The sequence below is a fragment of the Anser cygnoides genome, chromosome 2 (assembly GCF_040182565.1).
Source record: "Anser cygnoides isolate HZ-2024a breed goose chromosome 2, Taihu_goose_T2T_genome, whole genome shotgun sequence".
NCBI classification, from domain to species: Eukaryota; Metazoa; Chordata; class Aves; order Anseriformes; family Anatidae; genus Anser; species Anser cygnoides.
The window spans coordinates 53,662,002-53,687,114 of record NC_089874.1 but is presented as its reverse complement, the minus strand read 5'-3'; the positions used below and the strand labels follow the sequence as shown (position 1 = coordinate 53,687,114).

Genomic DNA, 25,113 nt, shown 5'->3' with positions numbered 1-25,113 from the left:
GGCTGACCTGTGCTAGCAAACCACCATGGAAAAGCACTGTGCTGTTTCCACAAAGCGCCCCAGCTTGCTGCTGATCCGCTGATCGCTGCTCTCAGCATTAAAGTCTCTGAGCCGCGTTCGTGCCAAGTAGCTGAACAATTTGAAGCAGCTCTCCTGTGACGTGCAGTGTTTGGCGGTGCTGTGGGCTCGGCTGGTCGCTGAGGTGTGACCGACCGCATCTTGAGGAGGCTGTGAGCGTGAGTTTGCAGAGCGACGCCACCTCACCAGCCCCAGCGGCACCCACGCCTGTGCTGCAGGAAGGTGGGTCACAGCGGGCGGGTTATCTTTACCACTATCGGGGCCAGAGGCTTTGTTTATTTTTAGATTACGCTGCAGAGTCTGGGTGGAGAGATGAAAAGAGTCAGCCTAAAGGGGTCTCTGCGTGACAGATCGAATTGCTTGTGCTCTGACTCTAAAAACCTGGGACAGGGAACATGTGAAGGAATGGGCTTGATCTAGCCAGATTGATTAAGGATGTCTCTGCCCCCACATTTTGAGCAGCGGATGTAACACGGGGGTGGGTTCTGATTCATTTTGGTGCAAAGGCAGTAAGTCTCTGGCAAATCCTCCACTTGAGCCAAGCTGGCGGATGCTGTGCTGAAGAGGATGAGACCCACAGGCACAGGCAGTTCTGGCAGCTTTGCTTAGAGAGTGATATTTCCATCAGGGAAGTGCTAAAAACACCTTAGGGAAGTTCAGATTATCTTGAAGTGCCCTTTGGTGTTGGTCTGTGAAATGGAGGTATGCCTGAGCTCCTGAGTCTGTATAAAGGAGAGGGAGAAACCTTTCTCAGCATCCTGCATTATACGTTGCAGAGAACTTTTAATAAGAGTGTGGTTTGTTGTCCTTCAAAGTCTGTAATTAAAAGTGATACAGGACGATTGTCACTGTTTAAGAGTTCACTCAGGATGACAAGGGGAATGCTGTTAGCTTTGAGCCCTTTTGGTCCTGTCCCCAAGCAGAAAATAGTGAAGTGCAGGGAGGCGAAGACAGAAGGGCGACCTTCCCCACCATCCCCTCAGGTGTGGTGACAGGAAATCTCTTGCTGATTGTCAGTGAATTTACTGACCATTAACGAAGTGGAGGGAGAAGTGTCTTTCAGTGAAATCCATAAAAAAAATGTATGTCACTGAAAACGACTGGCTATTTTTGGAGAATTTTTCCCCACCAGATTTGAGCATCATCTTGAGTTTGTTTGTGGGTGTTTTTTTTTTTTAGGCCTATATGTTGTTGTTGTTGTTGTTGTTTTTTTTTTGCAGCAGTGAACTTAATAAAGATGGATATCAGCAACAAACTGTCAAGTCTCGAACTGGAGAGATTTTTCACTGAATGAAATAGACCAGGGAAAATAAATAATCCAAGAAGTGGTAGAGCTTGTAAATATTGACATGTACAAGCAAGGAAACAGAAGTTGGGTGAAAATAAAAAATGGGTTGGGGATTGCTATTTTTCAGGTTATTGCTTGAAAGAAAATCTGCATTTACCTGGCGTCCTGTCTGGGAAAGAGGTAGTATTTTTCAATTAGAATGTAAGGTTTTAAATATTTGAGGCTGTGTAGTGCTGTTTCCCTGAGCCAGCATCTCTATCTGAGAGTCAGCCTTCCTTCCCAGCCCTTGGGACCATGGTCAGAAATAGTCCTTCTTCACTGTAATGTCTGTAGGAATATCTGTGGAAGAGAAGACTGCCCAGATACTTTATCAGTAGATCGCTTGACCTCAGCTCACACAGGGATGAGGGGTGTGGGGCAGCATGTGTCGCACTAGCTGTTGGCCCCTTTTCTGTATGGGTGACAATTTTGGTCCTCTGGGGCCTGCCACCATGACATGTGGTTGCCACACACCAGCTAGCTAGCTGAAAACGTCATTAAGACACTTCCTGCTTTGTTTTGTTTGCCTATACCTTCTTAGGAGCTCTGCAAAATGTGCTCGGACCAGTGTCTGTAATTCACCCATCAACGTTGGTTGGCCACCCAAGTCTCCCTTAAACCAGTCTGTCATCTTCATGGCCAGTGGAAGGTTTGCATTGCAGCCCTGCTGGTACACACTTTGGAAAGCCTTCAGGCCTTTAAAAATTGCTATCATATGCAGTGCAATCCAGAGATTGCCCCTTAAAAAAGGGCAGTCTTTTAGAGATGGGAGATCTTTTCGTTTTACCCTGTCGTGACATAACAGAAAGCCAGTGGGTATAAATGACAACTGTGCAGTAGCGAGTAATGGTACAGCCACTCATTACACCTTAGTGGTCGAGTTGCTATAATTAGGAAGTGGAAGGAAAGTTATTGGGGATGGTGTTCTTACAAGGCTGACATAAAATTCTAAATAATAAAAAAAAAAATGTTTCCAGATACTCAGTGAAATTAATGGGAGGGAAAGCAGAGTGGTCTTTAATTATTTCAGACCCAGACAGTTAAGGCAGATGTACATCATCAGTCTTCGAGGAATGTCCTGGGGACATAGCCAAGACATTTTTTTTTCCCTCCTATCATTGCTGATTTAATATCTGCACAAGTGTACATGCAAGAGGATGATACAAAACTTGCACTTTTCAGTTCAAGTCCCTGTAAATGACTCCCCCTTGGAGATTGTTAAAAATGTAATGGGGTTATTGTAGCACATGGGAATCAGTACTTGAATGCATGTGCCAGAAAGGCAAAGGTGGGGTGACCTTGTCTGTGTTAAGTCAGGGGAACTGTGGGGCTGAACTGAGCATCTAGTGGAAATAAAAAGAAAAACTAATTCCAAGCAGGCCCCAGTGAGCATGCTTTTATCCAAAAAGCAATCAGAGAGAGGAATACGACCTACCAGATGGAATTGCTGAGGCAGAGGTGAAACTTAGAAACAACAATAACGAAACACGATCAAGTATAATTTTGACAGAATGAAGATATTAGAGAGAAAAGGCCCCAGCGGGCCAGTTTGGCTCATCCTGATCCCGATATTTCATCTGCTCTCGGAAGACCCCAGGAGAAAGCTGTGTCACAGCACCATAAGACGTCAAGGCTGAACCAGTCTGAGCGCTGCAGTGCCTGCTGCTGTGTGCACTGGTACTAGGGGGAAGTGCTGCTGTGCCTCTCAGCTCTGTATCATTTCCGAGGCCCCAGAAAGGGGGACTCAGGGGTGCTGGGATCTGAGTCCCACAACAGTTTTTCCTGTCACGTTATCCGCCAGCATCGCCAGTCCTGGCTATTGGGAAACTCAGCAGGAGCTGCTCCAGGGAAGGTGGTGGTGGTGGGAAGTGGAAGGTAAAAGTTGTGGCAACGTGCTGGGCTCTGTAGTGTCTGCAACAGTGGGGCTGTCTGCTTGGGCTTGGCGAGATACCAAGCCAAGGTTTTATGGTGTGAGTTCATCTGCTGGCTTTTCCCTTTTATGTGATGTAATGCTCTCTGTGAGTGTGATATTTATTGCACCCGGCTCTGTAGCGGGTATGTGGAGTCGTATCCAGCCTCAGAAAGTTTGGAAACAGCCTCTTGATCTTATTTGCATCCTTTCGGCTGACCTATGACATAATCCAAGGAGGGTCAGAGCTGCGACTCCCTTTTCGTGCCCCCCTTGCCCTCTGCCCCCTCCTCCCTGCTCCCAACGGTTTGTCAAACTGCCTTGCGTTTATCTCATCTCACAGGCTTTGCAACAAGTCACAGGATGATTTATGCCCTGATAACTTCTGCTTTTAAATGCTGGGCTAAGAAAAGCAGCCTTTGCAAAACCAACTTTGGTGGAGGTGTGGGGAAACCCGCCCATCAGCACGCTCAGCACACGAAAGCAGCGTCTCAGCAGAGATGCCAGGCTGACAGGTCATGCCACTCTCTGTCCCCACGTGCCAACCAAAGGGCAGTGGTAGCAGGAGGCTGTGTGGTAGGAAAGCCTTCCCGAGCCTGGGCTGGTGGGTCCCAGTTGGTGAGGTTGTTCAGGGGGACCTGTTGTACCTCAGTCCTGATCCTCCCTGTTCAGCACCCCAAGGAGCAGGCATCTGATGTGCATGCACCCTGGTGGCAGGAGAGGGGACCAGGGGTGTATGTCGGTGGGAGGGACTATGCTTTGTCAAAGAAGGAAAATATTTTGCAGATTTGATACCACTTTCAGCATCTTTTTGCAGGCCTCCTCAGTGCCAGGGCCACATGGATAATACACATCTGCGATCTGGCCGCAGCACCAGGCATGCTGGAAAAGCACCCCAGCTGCAGCAGGCAGTCCCACGTGCCATGGGGCTGCACCCCACTGTCCTGGGGGCATTGGGGATGGCACTGTGCACAGGCCCAAGCAAACACCCCTGGGACATCAGCCTGATGGCGAGTGACCTTGGAAATTCAGATGTGGCAGTGGCTGTAGGCATGGGCGGTATTTCTGTGTTTTAAGCACCACGGAGCAAAACCATTAAAGCAGGTCCTACTTCAAAGACCTCCCAGGATAATTTTAAGATCAGAAAGGTGATGTAGGCATAAGCAGACAGGGAAAGAATAGGAAAATGTTTTCAAGATTGAGCAGATTTTAGTTTTATTTTTATTCTGCAACAAGAAGAAAGAAGATTTTCCTCTGATTGCTTGGCTAACGCCAAGCTGAAACCATTATGCCTCCCTGAACAAAAGAAAGCAAACCCTGCAAAGACTAAGGCCAACACATTGAGTTTCCTGAGGGGAAGAAATCATGAACAAATAAAAATCAGGTGTTGAAACGAAAGCTGAATCCTCACCTTAGCTGAAACCTTTGTAAGTAATACAATGAACACAGAGCAGAGAACAATTTAGATTTAGGTAAAGATTCTCTGTAATTACTTTTTGTGTGGTGTATTTGATTTCTCAGAGCATTTTTTTTTCTCCCAAAGGACACGGTTGTACTTGCCTAAACTCCTAAGCAAACTAGTTAGACCTGAGGAAAATGTTCAGGGCAAAATATGAAATTAGTTGAAACTTGCTTGGTTTCAGGTTTCTTTACAATCTCTAAGCTCAGTCCCGGTTCACTGAGAGGTTTGCTAAGGACCATGAACTTTTAGAGTGAACATGGACTGATTTATGTGTCTGCATGAAAATCCATGTGAAATTTGCCTTTCACATGACCACAATGCAAAAATATCTCCTCTCCCCTCCAGCCCCTTCCTGCAGTAGTGGATAAACATTGATGTGTTTTATCTCCTGTTTCTGCACTGAGGCCACCCAGCACAAGCATCATTTTGCTTAATTCTTTATAAATCGTCAGTGATACTAGCAGCAAAATCGCCGCTGCTATTAGTACTTTCTAGTTAGTTGCTGCTACTGTCAGCCAGGCAGGATTTTGGAATCCCCTGAAAATGATTGTAATTCTGATTAGCTTTAACTTGACATGGATGCTGTCTCACACATTTTACTCTGAATTATAACAGCTGAAGACAGACTGGGCTACAAGAAGGCCTCTCGATACCCCGTGACACACACCAGGTTACACAAGAGAATGTTGCTGGTTCACAGGTTCATGTGCTCGGGGAAGCTCCATGGGATAGGGTGTTTCTTACACACACGCAAAAGGTTGGACATTGACCTCATACTTGGATCTCATGTTTCTCCATTTCTAAACTGCGTGTAAAGCTTTTTCAATTTTCTGTGGCCACCAAGACCTACCCTGGGATCAGGACAGTCCATCCCCTTTCATGCAGAGGCCTGTTGTTCTCTTCTCTGTGTGCAAGCTGCTCCCTACAGCAACCTTTGCAATCACAGCCACATCTAAAGCTGGAGAAATAGCTGCAAGTGGCCCATCTCTAAAGATCTGACGGTAATCTGCAGCGCCAACCCCAAGGTCTCTGCTTGCTCATTTTTAGAGAGGCGTAGGTGGTCCATGGAAGGTTCCCATCTGGCCCATGTTTCCAGAGACAACAGACTGTAGTGGCCTCAACATCTCTTGAAAGTCATTTGTCATCGGAAATTCATTGGAAAAATAGCCTGGTCACAAGAAAAGGCCAGGTCTACCCCCAACACCCACCTGAATTCCCCTTACCATAGGGAAAACAGCAGAGAAAGAAAAAGTTGTGGGTTTTTTTTTTAATCACCACATACCTCATTTCAAAACTAAGTTAAAAATTACTTCTCCAATTTGGAAATTACTTTTCATTTCACATTCCAAGTTAATTTACAGTAAAACAAATATGTCCGGTCATAAAACTTGAAGGGAAAGACTTGAAAATCACCCAAGCATTTTGATTGAGCGTCTCAGGCTTCTCTTTTTCCCTCTTCTCCATCCTCCTATTTTCACTTGTTGACTTGTTTTTTGTTGTTTTTTTTTTTTTTTTTTCTCATTGCTTTATAAGGTGGGATAAATGTTGAATATGAGAGCAATTCCAGTAGGGCAAACGATACAGTTGTCACTCGGCTGTGCTCGGTGGCTCTTCCTGCAGCTTATATATCAGCCAGAAGGACAACTGCAGAATCGCCTGGCCTGTTTCCATCTGTGGTTTGTCTGTGCAGATGATGTTTGTTAACCTGGGAATTGAGAAACTGGAGCTGATCCTAGGCCTCTCCTGTGCTTCTGAAGAGCACAGATGTGCAGGGCTAATGGGCCAGCTCCCAGGTCATTTCCTGTATAGAGGATCTTTCATTAGGGTGGCCTTACTCGTGATATATAGCATTACTTTTGCTTCAGAGTTACTTATATTACTCCACTGTTTATCACTTTGTGGTTTTATTTTATGTTATCCCTGTCCCATAATGACTCATCAGACTGTGAACAAGTACAACGAAGCCTGAGCTGCATTCTGCTGGCAGAGCTGCAGAGCTCTGTTCACGAAACTTCCAGCAGCTCTCCTGGTCGTGTGTGCTTCATAAAGGTGTGAGTCAATAATTCAAACCAACATCTCACCTGCTCTGAAAATACAATTGCTTTGAGGGCAAATCTGGCTTCTGAAATAAGGGCTTGCAAGATTGCAGGAAAAAAGAAAAAGAAAAAAAAAAAAAGAGCAATTTCAGTGCAGGGTAAGCTGTTGTTTTGCTTGTGTCTACCCAAAATATAGGAGTGTTTTATGTCAGAAGAGCTTTTCCCAGTGGCAGTGAATGAGAGACTGTAATGGATAATAAATGCTGGGGGTCAGGAGGTTTTCAAACTTCTTTTGCAGTATGCACTGGCTTTGAATGACTCAGAGTCCTTCACCCTTTTTGTTCCAGGAAGCATGCATCACCTTCCCACCTCTCCCATAAATGAAGTGTGGTGGCAGAGTGTTTAAAGTAAGACCCAGAGGGCCTAGGTTGGAGGTTCCAGCCAGCTGAGGACTCCAGCTGAAGCTCTGGAGATGACCTGGTGGCATGTAGGTGTCCGGCTGTTTGGACTGGGAGTCAAAGGGACTGGAAGGGGTGTGGGCTGAACATGCCATAAATCATGCCGGCCTTAGGAGGACTCTTGATCTTTAACACACAGCTCCTCTCTGGCTGCTACAGCATTTACTTGCTGTGTGAACATGAGATGGGATTTTGAGAACAGCATTCCCAGCCACTCTCATGTGAGTTTGGATTTGGGAGCAAGGGGGGACATTCTCACTTCTAGGTTCCTCTGTAACCTGTAAAGTGTCCAGCCAGGTCCCTGATGAAGACCTCTATCAGGCCATAAGCCACAGACTGGGAATGTCTGTCCTGTGGCATTGATAGACCATGTTGTGCATGTTCCCTGCTGACCTCAGCATCTGCTGCATCACCGTGCCTTGTGAGACCTGTAGCTGTGCTGCCCTCCCATTACTCTAGCTGAAATCAAACCCTTCTGGGTAAATTCTTACATCTCAGCCATACACAGCCTCACAAGAGCTCCAGAGAACTCAGGGATGTTGGAGAGTTGTTGGCCATGTCTGGTGCCCTCGCACAGGCTGGGTGGTGGGTGACTGTGAGGGACCCCTGTCAGATCTGTTAGGGCTTCCACCTGCCTCTGATAAGCTCCTTTCCCTTAGGGGAGAGAAGTAACATGACAGTTGGCTGAAGCCAGGACCTCAGAAATGGAGCTGTCCAGAACAAATATTCAATTAAAAAAAAAAAAAAGTGAGACAGAGCAACCTAATATTTTGCTTCCTTCTGCTCCTGACTGTAAAGTGAGGATAATAAATGATCTCTTACTTTATGGAGCAGTATGACACTAAATATATTTTCAAAGCAGTCTCATGCAACAAGGATGACTGCCATAGGGAAAAGAAAAGAAAAAAAAAAAAAAAAGGCTTCCTCATCAGTTTTCATATCCTTTCTGTAAACTCCCTTAACAGCCACTGAAAAAGAGCCATCACTTCACACACCAGCTACCAAGCGGGAGGAAGAGGTGCTGTTGCTCTCCAGCTGCTCTCACCCTGACTTTGGCACCAGCCTTGCTTCTTCCAGAGGCCTAACCTAATCACGCTGAAGTTTTGGCATGCCAGGCCTCCAAGCCCCACGACATAACAGAAAATTAGATCTCCCCCCCACCACTGTGGTATTAGCTGAATATCACAGGAGATTCGTTAAATTCTGGGCAGCTTGATGCAGCCCAGCATGGGAATGAGGAACCTGGCTTCCTCTCACATGGCCTCGATGTGTGAGGGAGGGAAGGGAGAACAATGCTGAGGCTACAACTTCTGGCTAGCTGTTATAACCCCCATCCAATGTCCCTTTGAGCCATTTTTGAGCACCACAAGTTCAAATCAAGAGCAAGTTCTTACATCAAGGCATGAATAAATAATGAAACAACCCTCGCTGCATTCCTGCGTAGTGTTTGAAACCACAAATCTCAAAGCATCCCAAAACTGCAACCCTAATTAGCCTTGCTTGAGGGAGGAGGGGACACCGTAGATGACATCTGGCGATAGCGGAGGGGCAGCAGGGGCAGGCCATGCTGTGGCAGCAGACTTCTGCCTGGAGACACAGTCAGAGGGCATCAGGGGGTGGGTGGGCGGCCACAGGCAGGTACGCAGCACAACCCAAGACGCTGCCCTCAAAACCTGCTGATGCCGCCACTCATTTTCACAGTCCTGTCTCCTACGACAGCATAAACAAGCTGTCATCTGTTTTTCAATGAAAAAATACTTTTGCTTGGCCGGGTTTCATCTTGTGCTGTTGCCGGTTGCTGTTGCGGAAGCTGCGGCAGCTATAAATAACTGCACCGCCAGCTCCTCTCCTCGGTGAGCCCCAGCGCTCGCCTGGGGAGACGCTGGCATGGGGGGCTGGCTCTCCAGGCCGGATAAGGATTGAGGGTGCTTGGTGTGAAGCAGGGAGTCTCCCGGCAGAGGTGACGAGTGGCTGCCACTGGGTGATTTACACCCCATGGGCCCAAGCCACCCTGTGGCTTCCTGGTGCCGGCCGCCCTCCCAGCCGTGTGAAACCACACGCATGTCACCCGCGGGGTGGGGGCAAGGGCAGCTGTCACACCTGAAAGTTGGGGATGGCTGGGCGGGGGTAGTGTGATTAGTGGCCTGTCCCCTTCTGTCCCCCTGCTCCATGTCCCTGCAGCGGCCCTCGAAGCCATTGCTCCAGTGCCAAGAGCTGGAGGGCGCAAAAACAGTGCAGCTAGTGGAAGTTGTGTGGAGATGGGTGAAAGAGGAAAGAGGGCCCTAAACGTGCCCTGGCTGAAAGAGGGCCCTAGAGGTGCCCTGTCTGCAGGCCAAGATCCAAAAGTTCAACCTGTCAGGGAACACCTCACTTCCTGGGACTCCTTTGGCTCGTTTTTCTTCTGGATTGCCAAGTCGGACTGGCTCAGATGAGCCTTGGGTCTGGCACAAGGGAAGGAGGAGGAGAGGGGGAGCAGTCCCCACTTTTGGGCAGATGGGTACAAGGCTTACATGCCCCCACACCTGCTCTCCTTTCCCCAGATGGCTGCAGAGACCTCAGGCTGCTGAGAAGCCCAGCAGACATCACAGGTGCAGAGGCTGCTTTACAGGTGGCTAGCTCAGCTTCAGGTGCCACCCAATCGTGACACACACCAGGCAGGTTTCATACGCTCCCCCTCTCCTGGAAGTGTTTGTGTTGTTATCCAGGACTGCTGTTTTCTCCATCTGCTCTGTTTGCCTTGGTATCCTGCTTGGACCTCATTCATGGTGGCAGCTGTGCCCTCCCACCCAGCCCCCGGTGCACTGCTGCTGGTGATGTGTGCCTTGGTTAGGGGCTATAGGGTGGCTTGCCCCAAGATGGAGCAAGGAGGTTATGCTTGTCCACTTCAGTGCCCATGCCATCTGAGCCAATGGCCTAGATGGAGCTGTGGGTGAGCTTCAGAAAGGAGGGCTAGTTTCTACTGCTGGCCGAATGAATTTGGTGACTCATCTCAGTTCCTAAAAGCAGAGAAGTATGTTTCCATACGACAAGGACAGACTTTAACTTAGTGTTCAAGGTCTCTGGCTGTGGTTTCCCATTTATAGCTGGCTGCTGCTGAGCAGGGTTGGTCCCCCTCCCTCTCTGCTGTCCCCAGCCTTGCAAAGTCCTGCCCCTACCCTTGCACTAACTCCGGCATGTGTCTGAACTCCACGGTGAGCTGACCCAGGAAAGATGACCAGGAAAAAAAATTTTCCCTTCCTCTTTATTTTCAGTAGGCTTTTGATGTAGAGCAAGGTGAAGGGGAAGGAGATCCATGCTGGGAAGCAGGCAGCTTTTAGGTGCCTAAGCTGTAAGACGCGCTGTGCCCTTGCCATCCGCTCCCCACATGCTGCAGGTGACATGGGCAAAGGGAGCAGGAGTCACAGCTCCCAGTTCACCCAGGGCTTGGGCAAAAGACCAGAGAGAAGCAGGCCTGAAGATTTATTCCTGAGCCCTTTTGTTTTTATGATGCTTTACTTTCCCAGCCAGACAGGATGAGAAACAAATACCACCAAAATACTACGAGAGAGGCTATTCTTGAAGTGTTTATAGCCCAGCCTCAGTGGAAAATGTTTGGCCATCTCCCAAGAAAGTCGATTCTCACTGTGTTTCCAAGCCCGTTTCTGAACTTTTGGCCACTTACCCAAACAGAATCTGGACTTTTTGAAGTTTGCTTATCTCTGTTTACAAGGGCCTCCTGCTCGAGTGAGTCAAGGGAGGGCAGCTGAGGGCAGGGTTGTGATGAGGAGCCAGAGCAGTGAAATACTGATGGGCTTTGCTGGTGCTGTAGAGAAGAGCAGTGGTACCCCCAAATCCTCCCAATACTCAGATGTACCCACTAGCAGACTGCCTGGGATTAATGGTCAACCTGGCTACGTCCAGCAGATCACTTGATGGCAAAAGACTTTAAAAAGCCTCTAGGTTTCTCAAGTATTTTTAATTTAGAAAATTGAAAGTTAAACTAAAACATGGGGGGATGTTTAAATCAGAAGGGGAAGAGTGGGTGTAGCTGAAGCTTCAGACAAACGCTGTATTGCAAACTTGAGGGGGTTAAGGTCAGAGCTGTCAGTTTTTACACACCTCTGCAAAATAGTGGTTGCCTTGTTCCGCTCAGCCTGGCTAAGAAAAGCAGCCGCTGCCCCCACCTTTCTCCATCCTCTGTTTTCTAGACAGCCAACTGTTACTTATTAATCTGGAAGAGATTCTGCCTCATTAGTGCTGGAGAATAGCAAGTATTTGCTAAATTCTCTGAGTTTTCTTTTTATTCCAGGGTGTTTACTGTGATGGTATCTTAGGATCTCTGTTTGCTTTCAGACACAGAGTGTGAGAGCTGTATCAATGTAGAATGAATCTAAACCAAACCAAAATATGGGTGAGAAATGAGCTGTATGTTTTAGTGAATGTCCATGAATTTGCAGTCCACAAAAGCACTTTAAAACCTGAAAATGATAGCAACCTCTCCTGAAAGCTTGTTTTGCATGTTTAAGGAGAAATACAAAACAATTGGAATAAGATTAAATGAAATATATGCTACTATTGATAAAAATCTGATTTATTAGAAAGTTATATAATTACATGGTACTATCCAATATCCTCGGTTGCTGCTCTCAATTACTGACATTATTAGTCTAGCATTATTCTGTTCAAAATGTAATAAAACAGTTCCATTAGTTATGGAGCAACCTAATCACTGAGGAAAAAAGTTTGAGAATGCACTGACTAACCCTGAGTGATCAGGAGAACACGGGGATTTTATTTTATTAATTGGCTATTAGTGCAGACTTGGACATTTTATAAGTAGCAAGTGATGTCAATGCTCTGTTTGTTTAAACTCACTGCTGTTTGAAGTGACCAAGCAACAATAATAAAACCCTTTGTTTTTAGAGAAATGTTTTTTTTTTCTCTTACAGAGAACCCATTTTATTTAACATGTGCCATGAACAAAATTCACTGCGTTACTCCTAGTAAAGCACATCTGTTTAAATCAAGTAAATTAAATGTAATTCCTGAGATTAAGTAGGAAGCAGTTACATTCCCATTTGGAGTGGCTTGTTTTTTTCTAGGTGATTTTGTTATACTTTTCCAACATTGTGTAAACAAATAGCTTAATCAAGAACAATAGTGGAGGATCTTAACTTTCCTTTTTCCGCTATCAGTGGAAATAAATAACATATGTAATAAAGATACTGTGATTGTGAAACAATACTGTGCAAAAGATAACACTGTGATTATTTTCAGTTTTAGAAATCAGGCATGAGCCACAAAGTACAGAAGCAAGGCTGCAATTTCATAAAGCATGGTAGCAGCCCCACTGAAGTCAGAACGGTAATAAACAGGCATGCAGGCTTGCTCCCCTTGAAACCTTGACATAGCTGAGAAATCACAAATGATGTTGCATTCCCCTTCAGGTTCTTTGGTTTTCTCTCTCTAACCCTGGTTAGCTATTCCCATGCATGAGCGTGAGTTCATGCACACGCACACGTAGTCCAAAGCAAAATACTCTTCTATGTGCACTCCTACCCCAGGGAAAAGATGGTAGAGTAGATACATGACAGATGTTAGCATGTTGCTTAACACACTGGTGGGAGGCACCAAGATGCTGCTCAGATAAATGCTGTGCGGAAACCCATGGATTTGAGCAATCCCTTAAGTTTTGTTCTTAGGGTTTCATCAGAGCCTTGCAAGATGGTGTAGTCAGTGTGGTCACTTCTTGTGACGGTAGCAACAGAAACAGATTGTACTGAAAGTCCTTGAAAATCTGAAGTCTGTAGCCCAGTTTCTGCCTAAATTTAACACACTGCATTGTATGACAAGACTCTGACTCAGAGGAGTTACTCATACGCTTAAGCCTTTGTGAAGTTGGTACCTTTCTGGTGAACTTCTGAATTGTTGCCCTAAAAAACACCTATTGTTAATTTTTGCATGTCACTTTTCTGAGAAGGTTTTGCTGAAGGAAATTTGAATAGGAAACTCTGGTAAAGTTCTGTGAGGATGCCCGGCCCTAACACATCATTTCCGAGCACACCTTATTGTCACTTAAATACTGTGGTTAACTCATAGTTTAACCTACAAGTTCTCTAATAACTCAACTCCTTAATTAAGGAACCTTTCCTCACAAAGTCTTTGCATATCCTCCCAAACAGATAAATTGCAGTAAATGTTTTATCCAAAAGTTTGTTTATATTTCATGTAAACTTTAAAAATACCTGTGTTTATTCTGATATCCTTTGGTTTTACACTAAGGTTGCAGAGGTGAGCTTCAGGCTTTCTTGTCTTATAATCGAGTGGAGTGTTAAATCTTTTATGTGGATGCTTTTATGGATAGGTGTTTTCCCAAAAAGTTATATCATATACAAATCTGGATTTTGATGAAGAATTGATTTCCCTCTGAGTCTTATGGTCCAGCCTGTCCTCCAGCCATCCATGGAAGAATCTTACAGGAACTCAGAAAATGTGGTTTGCAAAGTAATAAAAAAGCAGCACATCCTTTTTTTTTTTTTCTTTTTTCTTTTTTTTCTGGCCTATAAAACTTACGGAAGAAAGCAGAATTCAGATTTTTTTGAATGCAACGAGCAAGACATTTTATTTTTGAGATTTCTATGTTATGGTCTTGCTTTGACTGAGGTGTCCTTAAGCAAATCCAGGTACTCTGTGTCCAGGATACAGCCAGGATGCTAGACCTCCCTTGCTGGAGGGCACCGCAGGATCTCAACAGCAGCTGTTTTGGCTTGTATGCATTAACTGTCTCTGAAGGACATCGGCTGTGTCAGCTCTTTACCGTTGCCTTCCATCAATTTGTTTAGAGGTTAATCTTTCCTTTTGACATAGGTGATTTTTAAACAGTCCCCTGCACTGTGATGTGATGCAGAGGACAGGGGCTGACACGGAGAAGCTGTGGCTCTGAGGAGCAGCTGCTGGTGCCCACAGGCCAGGGGAGGAGGGTGGCATTGCCCAGGTACAGCAGAGCTGGCTGGGGGGCCCTCAGTGGAGCTGACCCTCTGATCTGAGGGGAGCAGAGGATGTGCTGGTAAAAGTGCCTAGGTTCTGCCCGGAGCTGCATTTTCACCAGAGTGTTGTGGAGGGCAACAACAGAGAGGCAATGGGCCCATTTCCCTCAGGAATTGGTTAACTGGCTTTGTTTAAAAGAAAAAAAAAAAAAAAAAAAAGAGCTGAGTGCTGACAGGGTATTGTTGGCCAGTGTAGACAGGATTTGAATATTTTAAATCAGCTAACAGAGCAGCATAGATACTTGTGTGCCCAGGGAAGGAAGGAAAGAAAAACCACAGAGTCAAACTTACTGATAGATTTTAATCCTTCCTGGACTTGCTATCAGCGAGGCTCCTGCTGCTGTTTACCCAGCTGAGGAGCATCTTTAAATGGGTGTCTCCATTTGCATGGATCTCTTCCCATTGTGAACAAGGCAGTGACTAGACAATGAGGCTGTTACAGAAGAAAGATGAGCTGGCTGCAGCCAACAAATCTTGCACTCTCCATTTACAGGGCTATAATTATCCAAAGTTTTAAAACACAATGGTATCTGCTGAAAGGGACCATCTGGGTGAAGACCAAGACATCCCAATTAAATGATTGATAAGCAGCTCATGTACTGGAGGAGCACACACCACCCATACACTGCAATTCTAAAAATGCCACTCGCGCTAACAAAAGTCTTTAAGGAGTTTGCAACTTAATGTGTGTGTGTGGGGGGAGATCAAGTGTCTTTGTGTGATTCAGAGAAACACAGCATAAATAAGATCAGCATGAAGAGCAGGGTGGAAAGCACTCAGGGCAGTGAGGTGCAGTGAAGGAGCAGTACCTGTTTGTGCTTTGCAAGCTCCTGTGTGAGGCCAGTGCTGCTGACCTGAGGAGTAACATTTGGGCTGTGTGGCGTAGCTCTCTACAGTACAGTGCCCAAACATAGTTTAGGGCTCCGGGGCTGTCCTCAGTATGTACACAGACAGTATGAGTGAGGCTTGCTCCCTCTGCCCCACATGTCCTCTGGTGCTGTCCTCGGAGGCCTCGCATCCTAAAACTCTGCTGTGACATGCCTTCATGCCATACTGCCGTGTGTGCAGTACACCCACGCCGTGAAAATCCTGTTCTGGGAGGCAGCAACACTCCCAGCACTGCAGACATTTTTGAGCAATCCCGCTCCCCACGCACAGACACCAAAGTAATTACCTCCTGGTGCCAGAGGAGCTCCGCGTGGTGCCTAGAGGCCCCGTGGGGCCAGGCTGTGTCACACAGGTCCCTGGCCTGCTTGTATTTACTGGTGTATGCGACAGCTGCTATAGCAGCAAATGAAGTTTAGAGAAGGCAAGTGTCAGGCTCTTTGGTAGACACGTCCCAGATCACTTAGCTGCTTATATGTTGATGTAGCGGACTGCCTTTTTACCCTGGGAGCTGCCAGACACCAAGAGAGCCCTCAGACCATGACTGTACAATGTGCTTCTCGCGTGAAGCAAGGCCTGATGCCAGTATCAGGTGCTAAAAGTTGTTTCTGAACGATGACCGAATTTAGCAGCCTTTTATGATGCATTACACTAGCTTAATCTGCAGGTGACAAAGGCATTGATTAACTGTCATGAGACCAATAAAAAAAAGATCGCACCTGCTTGCCAAGCCAGGTGTAAAAATGCAACCTCATCCAGAGCTGAGGCTTCAGTGTTGGAACAGAAAAATGCCTGAGTCATGACTTTAAAAGACGTGTAAGACCTTCACATGAGGAAATGCACAGGACTGTTGCAGCATCTCCTAGTAGTTGCTTTCTCCAGCTATAGATTTCATTTCTGTTATGCGTGGCTTCAGCCTTATGCAAAATGGGTACTGGCTATGTTTTTCTGCTGCATCTTGCAGATGAGATTAGGTGGAGGTAGGTGACATCTTCATATGCAAGGTGTAACTGTTTCTGTGCTCCCACCAGCCTTTCCTCTCAGCCTCACTGAGCTGGAGAGGAGTCAAGAATCATGAGTTCTGATGATGGAGTGGGTAGGTGTCACTTTGCACCACCTTCATCTTCATCTTCAGGCCTGTACATCTTCCTCAAAGACACGTTGTAGCCAAATCTAAGTTATTTTTCTCCTTGAGAAGATACTGCATGCTGGTGCATCACACTTTCGTTACAGGAGGTGAGACCTGTTTTTCTTCATCCCTAAAACTCCTGTGCCTCTCAGAAATAAAGGAGAAAAGCAACTGTAAAGTCAAATGAAATTACAGCTATACCCTACTGAAATATTAACATCTTTGCTTGTTGCTTGATCTAAAAGAAATCATTTTCTTTATTTAATACCAGAAGAAGATTGGCTGATCTAATTCATTTTTTTTGCTGTTTTGGAGGAAAGAATGTTTTTCACGTTGATTCAATAGTTTGACCTTTCTGTTTTCCAGTGGTGAAAACATTTGAAAATGTGGAATTTTCCTAATAGTGAGACATGGGCTTAGATCACAAAGTTTGGACCTACCTAAAATATTCCCAAAATTGAGGGTCCTGATGATTAATAGCAGGAGTTGTTTATATCCTCCTAAGGAAAACATGAGTTTAAAATGTTGTAAACATGGGTTTCATATAGCAAATATGCTTGGATGCATTTCCTAATTCATTAAAACTCAATGATGAGAAAGGGAGAAGTAGTTGGATGTCAGACTTGAAATTTGTCTACATTTGTTTGTCTTCAGTTCAGCCTGTCTAAAGCATTTTCTAAAGGTTCAGCTGTGACCTTCCCATTTTTCATAAATTCAAGACAATTGCAAGACAATTTTCTTCTCTGTGAAATAGTTTTCTGAGCAGATAGAGCATATCTGGGCTGAAATGTGTGTTTTGTAGGCTAATTTCACAGACCTGCCTCACATCCTTTCTTTTCTCCAGCAGTCTGTGATCCAGCCTATTTTATCTAATCTGATCTATCTTTATGCCACACTTATCCCCACAGTGCTTGAATGTCCCAACAGCCTGCCTTTGTTGCCTGTCTTGCCCCATGAGTCCCACTCCTTCAGTCAGAAAAACCTGGGACAACCATCAGATAAGACCAACAAATCCGGCTTTGCCTGATAATTCCAGTGTAATCAGCCTGTCCAGCAGCTTGACAGAGAAAAATACCTTCCAAGCTGGGTCTCGGAAAAAAAGGACAGCATCTTTATGTCCTCCATCTCCTTTGGACGAGTTCTTGCATGGCTCGGCTACCCTGGAGACTGTGGCAGCAAGCAGGCTGTGAGACCTGCTGCAACAGCATGCTCTTCTCCACCCCCGTCGCAAATTTGCCATCACTCACAGTCACAAGTGGACCTCCTGAAACCTCCCCAACAGCAAGGGCTGTGCTTGGGCAAGCGTGTGAGCTTGTCTCCCTCTCGTGGTTGGCCACATCTGGGCTTGCTCCAGGGTCACTTCACATGCTCCGGGGGTAAGGGCTAGGCCAGCTTCTCCAGAGCTTCAGCTGGACCTTGGATGGTCTACAAAGAGCAGGCAGCTGCTGTCTTTCTTGCTGGATGGCACTCCAGTCAAGGCTGGAGCTCACGAAGACTTTAGGTGCTTTAATGCATGTAGGTATGACCGTGCAATGCTAGATTGCAATGTAGGCACAACTTCTCAAGTGGCCAGTCCCAGAAAGAACAAGGCTTCTGGGTTTCTGCCTGGAAATGGTGCACAGCTAGGAGTGGGCCATCTGTCCTGACAAACGCCTACTAAGCCTGTCAGTGAAAAAAGGATCACACTTATTTATGTGTCAATCTGACAGCCCCAAAATCATGGGAATCACTGTGTGTGTGTGCTACTAAAATTGTGAGCGTATTTCCTCCTGGGAAATCCCTCATATTTTTGGAGCTGAAGGTCCACTTTATGTGTAATATATGACAAAAGCCACACAAACATTTCTGGGATTCAATGGCAAAAGTTGAGATGACAGCCCTCTATTTCTGAGGTCATTTTGTTACGTAGTAAGCCAAGATTCCCTCTAATCTTTAAAGAGGGAAAAGGTCTGGCAAGCTTCCCCAGCTGAACTCACCCAAACACTCCTGCATGGAAAGGGTAATATCCCTACTGGTTAATTTAAAGGTTAATTACTGTTATCAAGAGTATACTTCACATAGCTTAAAATAGTCTGATTTTACTGAGCAAAAGCAGGGAGGTTGTTCAGTTCATTACAGGATTGCCAGAGCTGAGGTGTGTGATAGACACAGAGCATCTTGCCACTCATCACTGTATTCAGATCTGATTGTCCACTAAAAATGCAATTGTGGAAGAAGAAATGCCAGCACAAGATGTTGTAGAAACCAGCTCCTTTTATTTATTTATTATTTGTTGTTATTTTGTTATTTTGCTGATTAGTATTTCAGAGAGGGGACCTTATATCTAAGGATTCTCTAGAATAAAGTGCAACAGATGCACATCGGAGCAGAAGCATTAATGTATGATTTATAGCACAGAAGCATTTTCCTCTGCTGCCAGGTGTCCCTTAAGTCTGAGCGCTTCTTGCTTTGTTAGATGTATTCTCCTATAAACACTTTGTTGCTGCTATTACATTTTCCCATGCTGAAAGTCTATCGCAAAGACTTTTTTTTTTTTTTTCTGAGGCATTGGCAGATGGCAATTAGCACCCTTCATATTCTTTCCCCATAACTTCAGCATTTTTTTGCCTGCATCCACTTAACAGCTCCAGGCATGCCAAATCGCACGCTTTTGGAGGACTTGTTGCTAGTAGCAGATCTTTGATTCTAAATGCCTAAGTAGCGTCTGAACTATATTTGGAGCAAGTACACGCCTGCCTATTCATGATCTTTTGTGTGCAGCCTGGACAGCTCGGTGCCAGTGTGCAGCATAATCAGCTTCTCCTTTAGCATCGAAATTCCACAGCTCTTCAGAGAGGAAGGGGTGGGGGGGAGAGCGGTGGGCAAGGAAACAAGAATAGTAATTAAAAATGACTTAGGAAAAAAAAAAGTCCCTGAATAGCAAATTAGCCATGCTGTTTTACTAATGTTATTGCTGTCTTCGTGAAGTCCCAGCCATGTAATTATTGCGCACTCATAACTCCCATAGACTTTCTAGAGAGTTGTACTGTACTGAGCAAGGCTGTGAGCATTGAGAAATTGTCCTCCTTTTCCTGCACTGCTGAGAAGTGAAAGAACCAACTACGGTTCCTGCTTAAGAGGATATCCATTAACTTAAGAGGCAAAGGCCTCAAAATATTCTGTGTAGTTGTCCTACATCCCTGCACTGGAAAGACATCTGGACTAACAAGGCCAAAGCTATGTCAGATGTAAGATGATATTGGGGTTCTTGGAGTTAAGTTACACCACAAGAAGTCTGATCCATTACACTTATTTTCATCTGAACCCATTGGTGTGCCAGACCACATAGGTAAAGCCTGAAGAGCTGGAGCTTGAGTAATCATCTGGGGAAAAAAAAAAAATCCAACTTAATAATTTTGCCTTGGTAGTTTCTGACTTGTATAAGCACTCAGAATTTATGGTTTCCAAGCATCTGATTTTTCTAAGTCAATTTTGTAGGCACTTAGTTCTGCAACATTAGAGTAAGATATGTCTCCTATAAAACACAGGTAAATTCAACCAATTTGATCATGTACATAAAAAGATGATCAAACCTACCTGCTCATTCACTCAGATGAAAAGAGTTAAATTTGGGTTTATGATTGACTGTAACACTAACTTCTCTTAACTTGTGAGAAAGTCTCCATTAGCCTTCTAACTCAGCACCTCTTCACAGGGAGACAAACCGTAAGAATTTTCTTCAGTAAGCCTTTTCAATTATAACATCTTCCCCCTGAACACGTTACATTGTAAGCACAACAAATCATAAGACAAGCCTTTATTTAATGTGTCATTTGCTGTTGCATGAAAAATAAATAAAAGCGAAAGGCCAGCTCTGATTTGTCATTCTGAAATTTTTCAGCTGGCCTCATTTATTTGTTCAAAGTGAAAACTGGAACCTACTCAGCTGTTCAAATAACTTCTCCAGCCATTGATATCCAACTGCAGAGCTTGGGCTCTTCTCATGAAAGCACACAAATGAAAATCAATTAAAATGTATATGTGATTCCCAGTAAGCTGCACCACTAAATAAGGAAATGTAATGTGGATTGAGGCATGCATGAAGCAGGAGGATGACTTGATTTTAATTTTTCTAAATGTATTCATGGTTGATTTGGTTTGAGAACCAGCAAAGACACTTCTTTCCCTGTGCATCATTGTTTCTCCTAGAGTGAATGGTGATACATTTTGCCTGTTATTGATTCTTATTGTTCATTAAAATGGTTCTGTAATTCCACCGTTTTAGTGCTAGCACTGCTGTTAGAGATGCAAACTGCATCTGACCTCTTCCAGCACCGTGGAATGTAGATACCAAGATATGCTAGAAATACAAGGTACTGTGACTTCTGTGTCAGACACCTGAAGTTTTTAATTCCCCCTGAACAGATGTGTGGGGTCTTCCAGCAGAAGGTAGGGGGGCAATGTGAGTTTGCACTTTATGGTAGAACCACCTCACCACTTCTTACCCAATAGTTGTCACAGTTGCTTCATTGCAAATTGAAGCTCTGGGAATTAAAGAGGAAGGTGTTTTTCAAGGAGAATTTCTGTCTAGACCTTACTGTTGACAGTCACTGTGGGACACATCCAACGTCCAAGGGAAGGAGGTCACTTTCTCGATTGCAGATGGGATAAGGCTGTAACATCTCCTGCTGGCCGTGTGCCATTTCCCTTCTGTCCTGCTTTGCTTGAGAGGAGTTGAATTTCTGTCTTCCCTGAGTTCCTCTGATAATATAATCTTGTTTAGAAGAGATACGTATAGTCATCTCACTATTAAAATTGACTGTGTACTTTTTTTTTTGTCTGAGAGTCAGAAAATTGGACATGATTTCTGCAATGTGCTTTGTGAATGGTAGGTTATTGATTAATCCTCTGTCATACAGATCGTATTTGAAAACAAGACAGGTCTATAATTCTTTTCTTGACTGACAGTTCTGAACCAAATAAATTAGTTTTATTTGTGCTTTTTTTGTGATGAACTGTTAAGTAGAAAATGTTCTGGTGTTCTCCCTAGGCAAAAAGCTAGAAATCCACAGCTGTTAGGACAGCCATCAAAGTGTTTTTGTTTAAGTGATGTATGGCCCAAGCTAAAGAAGTGAATTTGGAGCTTCAAAATGTTGAAGTTTATGGCTCAGTCCCATCAAGCTTAATCAAGCATAAATTATGAAGTACTACCCCTGATCTGCACGCAGAAGGTATTCTTAGCACTGCATGAAGCTATCCATCTGACGCTAACCAGCAGGGTGGTACAGCACCAGCAATGGCTGGCATGGGGAACAGAGACCACCTCTTCGATTTCCGTGGGGTTTGTTTGTCAGCTGAAGATCGAAACATTCATGTATGCTTTACACATATATTGTGTTTTGTTTTTTTGCCTTTTTTTTTTGCCAAAAATTTAAGTGATAGAGGCTGGAGCTATGCTGCACAGACACCTGAACAAGCCCTAAACATGCCTAATAACATTGCAATTGTAGCACATCTTAGAGTTAGCCTTTACAGAAAAGGAAGGTAGTTCTGTTATAAAACAAGCTGATTTTAGTTGCTCACACTCCCCTTCTCACATTCACAAGCATTTTAAACTCTTGAGGAGCTTGCTGTGAATAGGAACTTTTATCTCTCCATCCTTTCCCACCTCTGTGAGTCACTTGGGTTTACTCACTGTCTCTAATCTCTGTCTCTGGGTGTCTAAGAGCTCCAACCTTGTTCTTCATCTTCTTCATCATCCTCTCTTTACTGCCATCCCTTGTTCTAGGCAGTCCATTGTTTTCCCCACCTGGGTCTCCTCAGAAGCAGCACGTAGATGTGCTGTCATTATGATGACTTGCAGAGCTAAGTGCCAGCAAAGCCTTCTGTTGTTCCTTCTGGTGCTTTCCTGCCTCACCATTCCCCCTTGTTCTCCACAGGCCAACCTGAACACTTCTATTACAACTTTCTACACATCTGCACATGTTTTGTGTTTTATTTTTCCCGTTTCACTTAAAATTTTTTCACATAGTTTTCTTTAGTAGTGTAATATTTTTTATGAAATAACGATGAATCATTCAACTGTTTCTAGCATTTTCCTAACTCTGTGCTAATAACCTGAACTTCCAAATTAACTTTGTCAGAGGAAAGAGTGTCCTTGTGCTGATAAAAACAGTCATAAAGGGTGACAGCGTCAGTGTTCGTCATTCTGCAACCTGGCAGGAAGGTATTTGGATCAGGCCATATCTGGAGATCCAAATATGAGGACCTGTTGTCTGAATGGACTTTTGTCACCCAGGAAAGTAATACTCCCTGGCATCCTTGATAGTTGGTCAATAAGTAAGCAATAACTGAGGAAGCGAAGTTGAAAATTCAGAGCCTCAGGAGCACTTTTTATCCCCTGATCATCCTCAGGTCTAACATAAACGCAAAACTAACACGCCTAAATAAAGTTGAGCTCAGAAGGGGAAGCCTCTGGTGTCTGAAATCAAAGGCAAGTAACAAAATGTTCCCTCAGCCTACTCAGCTCAGGTGGCACTGGATACCCATCTGGAAGGAGTCGAGCAGACAAAGGACCAGCTGCGTCATCTGCCTGGAGCAGGGTTAAATGCCGGGCTTTTTGGAGCGGGAGGAGGGGAGGTTCATCCATTATTAAAACATAGATAATAGAAACTTTATGCCCCACTGGTCTTGCATTAGACAACATGAACTGAAAGATGAGGTCTCTGCTAATTCAGTGCCTGGTACCCCCGGGACTGGCTCCCATGTGAGGGGAAAGCAGGCAGCGCTTGTCTAACTCTGCCTGGTGTCGATCCCAACCACCTGAGAGGTCACTGCTCCTTCCCTGGCAAAGGCTTCACTGGACGAATAAAGCTGTCAGCAAGGAGGAGAAGATGACTGTCTACGTGAGCCAGGCTGTGGCCACGGTCAGGCAAAGTCAGGCAAATCACTACCCTGGCCAGATCTGGTGCTTTATGTAAAACACATCTCTGACTCTCTTCTTCAGCAGCAAGGGTAACTTTTTTTCTTTTTCTCAAAAACAAAGCATCCCACAGGTGAGCTGCTTCCTTCTCAGAAAGCTGGAAAAAAACAGACGTGTTTGCATTCTTTTCTTGAGGAAAGCACTAGGATGCTGTGAGTTACTCTCTGTAGATAAGAGTAAGGCAGAAAACCCCAGAGTTAGGCTCTCTCTTTGGTGCCCTGTAACCTGATATAATATGTCTTTTTCCTATTAAAGCATAGGCTTTGAGAAACTCTACCCTATGTATAGCTACAAACAAGTAGAGGAAAGAATGCTAAACATAATGGGGCTAGCAACCTACGTCTGATACAAGTATTTGATGTAACATAATCTACTAACACCCGCTCCCTCCAAACAGAGTGTTCAAGCCCCCAGTCTCAAAGTTTCCCAAAATAAACAGCAAGACTGTTTGGGACGCTTTGTAATTGGAGGGGGCTTGGGGTTCAGGGATTTTTAGTTTATTTTATTTTTTTATCATTTTATTCAATGAAAGACCAGCATGGTTTCTCAAACTGAACCATTCCATTCTGTCCTATGCAGGGCTAGATTTGTTTTGGTAATCTGTGATTTTGGCTAAGATCCCAAACCACTGGCAATGCAAGTCCTTAGCAGCTGACTCTTTATGGTAGTTTTGGATACCAGAAGCTTAAATAATGAAGTCCATATTTTTTTCTTCAGTAGGAAAAATAAAACCATCTGAGTGGTATTTAAAACAAAAATAGATTGAGAACTTCACCTACTGCAAAATTTGAAATGTGTTTCACTTATTTTGAATATTTTTGGATATGCTGCTTTCAGTTATTCAAAAAAAATATGAGCCTGATGTTCAAATAGCAATATGTTTCGCTTATTTTTAGTTTCAACATTTTACTGAAGGTGGAAATAAGACAATTCAAGGAAAGAAGCTACTCATTTTTATTTGTTATTCACAGCTCTCTCTTCTAAGTGGCACAAGTTGAGCTTGCAGGGGAGAGGTGTCACTGAAGTGTTGCAATCAGAGACTTTAATTGTACCCAGTGTGTATCCCATTAGAAGCAACTACTATTTGAAGCATTTCAGGATGCAGGAACAGATATCTCCCATGTGATTAGGCACAGAAAGCCTCCCTTGTTCTCTCAGAGTGCTGTAAAATGGACTCCCAGTGTCGTCAGAGCATCCCTGAACATGCTCTTTTCCTTCTCAGGGTAGTGTAATGCCAGAGTGCAGGCATCCAGGGATGTTTCTTTGATTTCAGGAAACACAGAAATAAACTCTGTTGCCCTGGTGTGTCCTTCCTCCTCTCTCCCTGCATCCCCCTAGAGTTCTGAAGGAGATATTGTTTTGAATAATTGGCCTAATTTTAAGCTTCTGTCCCCCCACTGCTGCCCCCTAAAAGTGGCTTATACTTACGAACTGTATGACCGTCACTTTCTTCCAGAATGCATTTCTAGTACTTCTCAGAGCCCTCTTTTGTCTGAACTTCTTCCACTAATGTATTAAATGATGTGGCCACAGTTGTGATGCTGTGATGTGCTCTTCCCTTCATACTTTCTCCCATGGAAGAGCTGCATGGGTAGAGGTGGGTTTTTCTTTGAGGTTAGAGAGGAGAAGAAACTGGGATGGTTTTACCCTTATACCTTTTTTTTTTCTTTCTTTTTTTTTTCTCTCCTCTTGTTAACGTCAGATTTGATTAGATATTTTACAGCATGTGACTTTACAGACTGGCTGGCGGGTTTGGTTGCTCCCCCTAGCCGATGTTGGTAGGAAAATGTGCTGTAACATTTTGCACAAGCTGTTTTTCCAGTGGGTCAGGAGGTTTGTGATC

The 25,113-nt window shown here is 44.6% G+C and overlaps 1 long non-coding RNA gene across 3 annotated transcripts in view; it reads left to right on the top strand.

Moving 5' to 3' along the window:
• The window catches only part of LOC106041719 (uncharacterized), a 200,995-nt gene that overhangs the window by 147,199 nt on the left and 28,683 nt on the right, over positions 1-25,113 (top strand). The window lies entirely within an intron of this gene.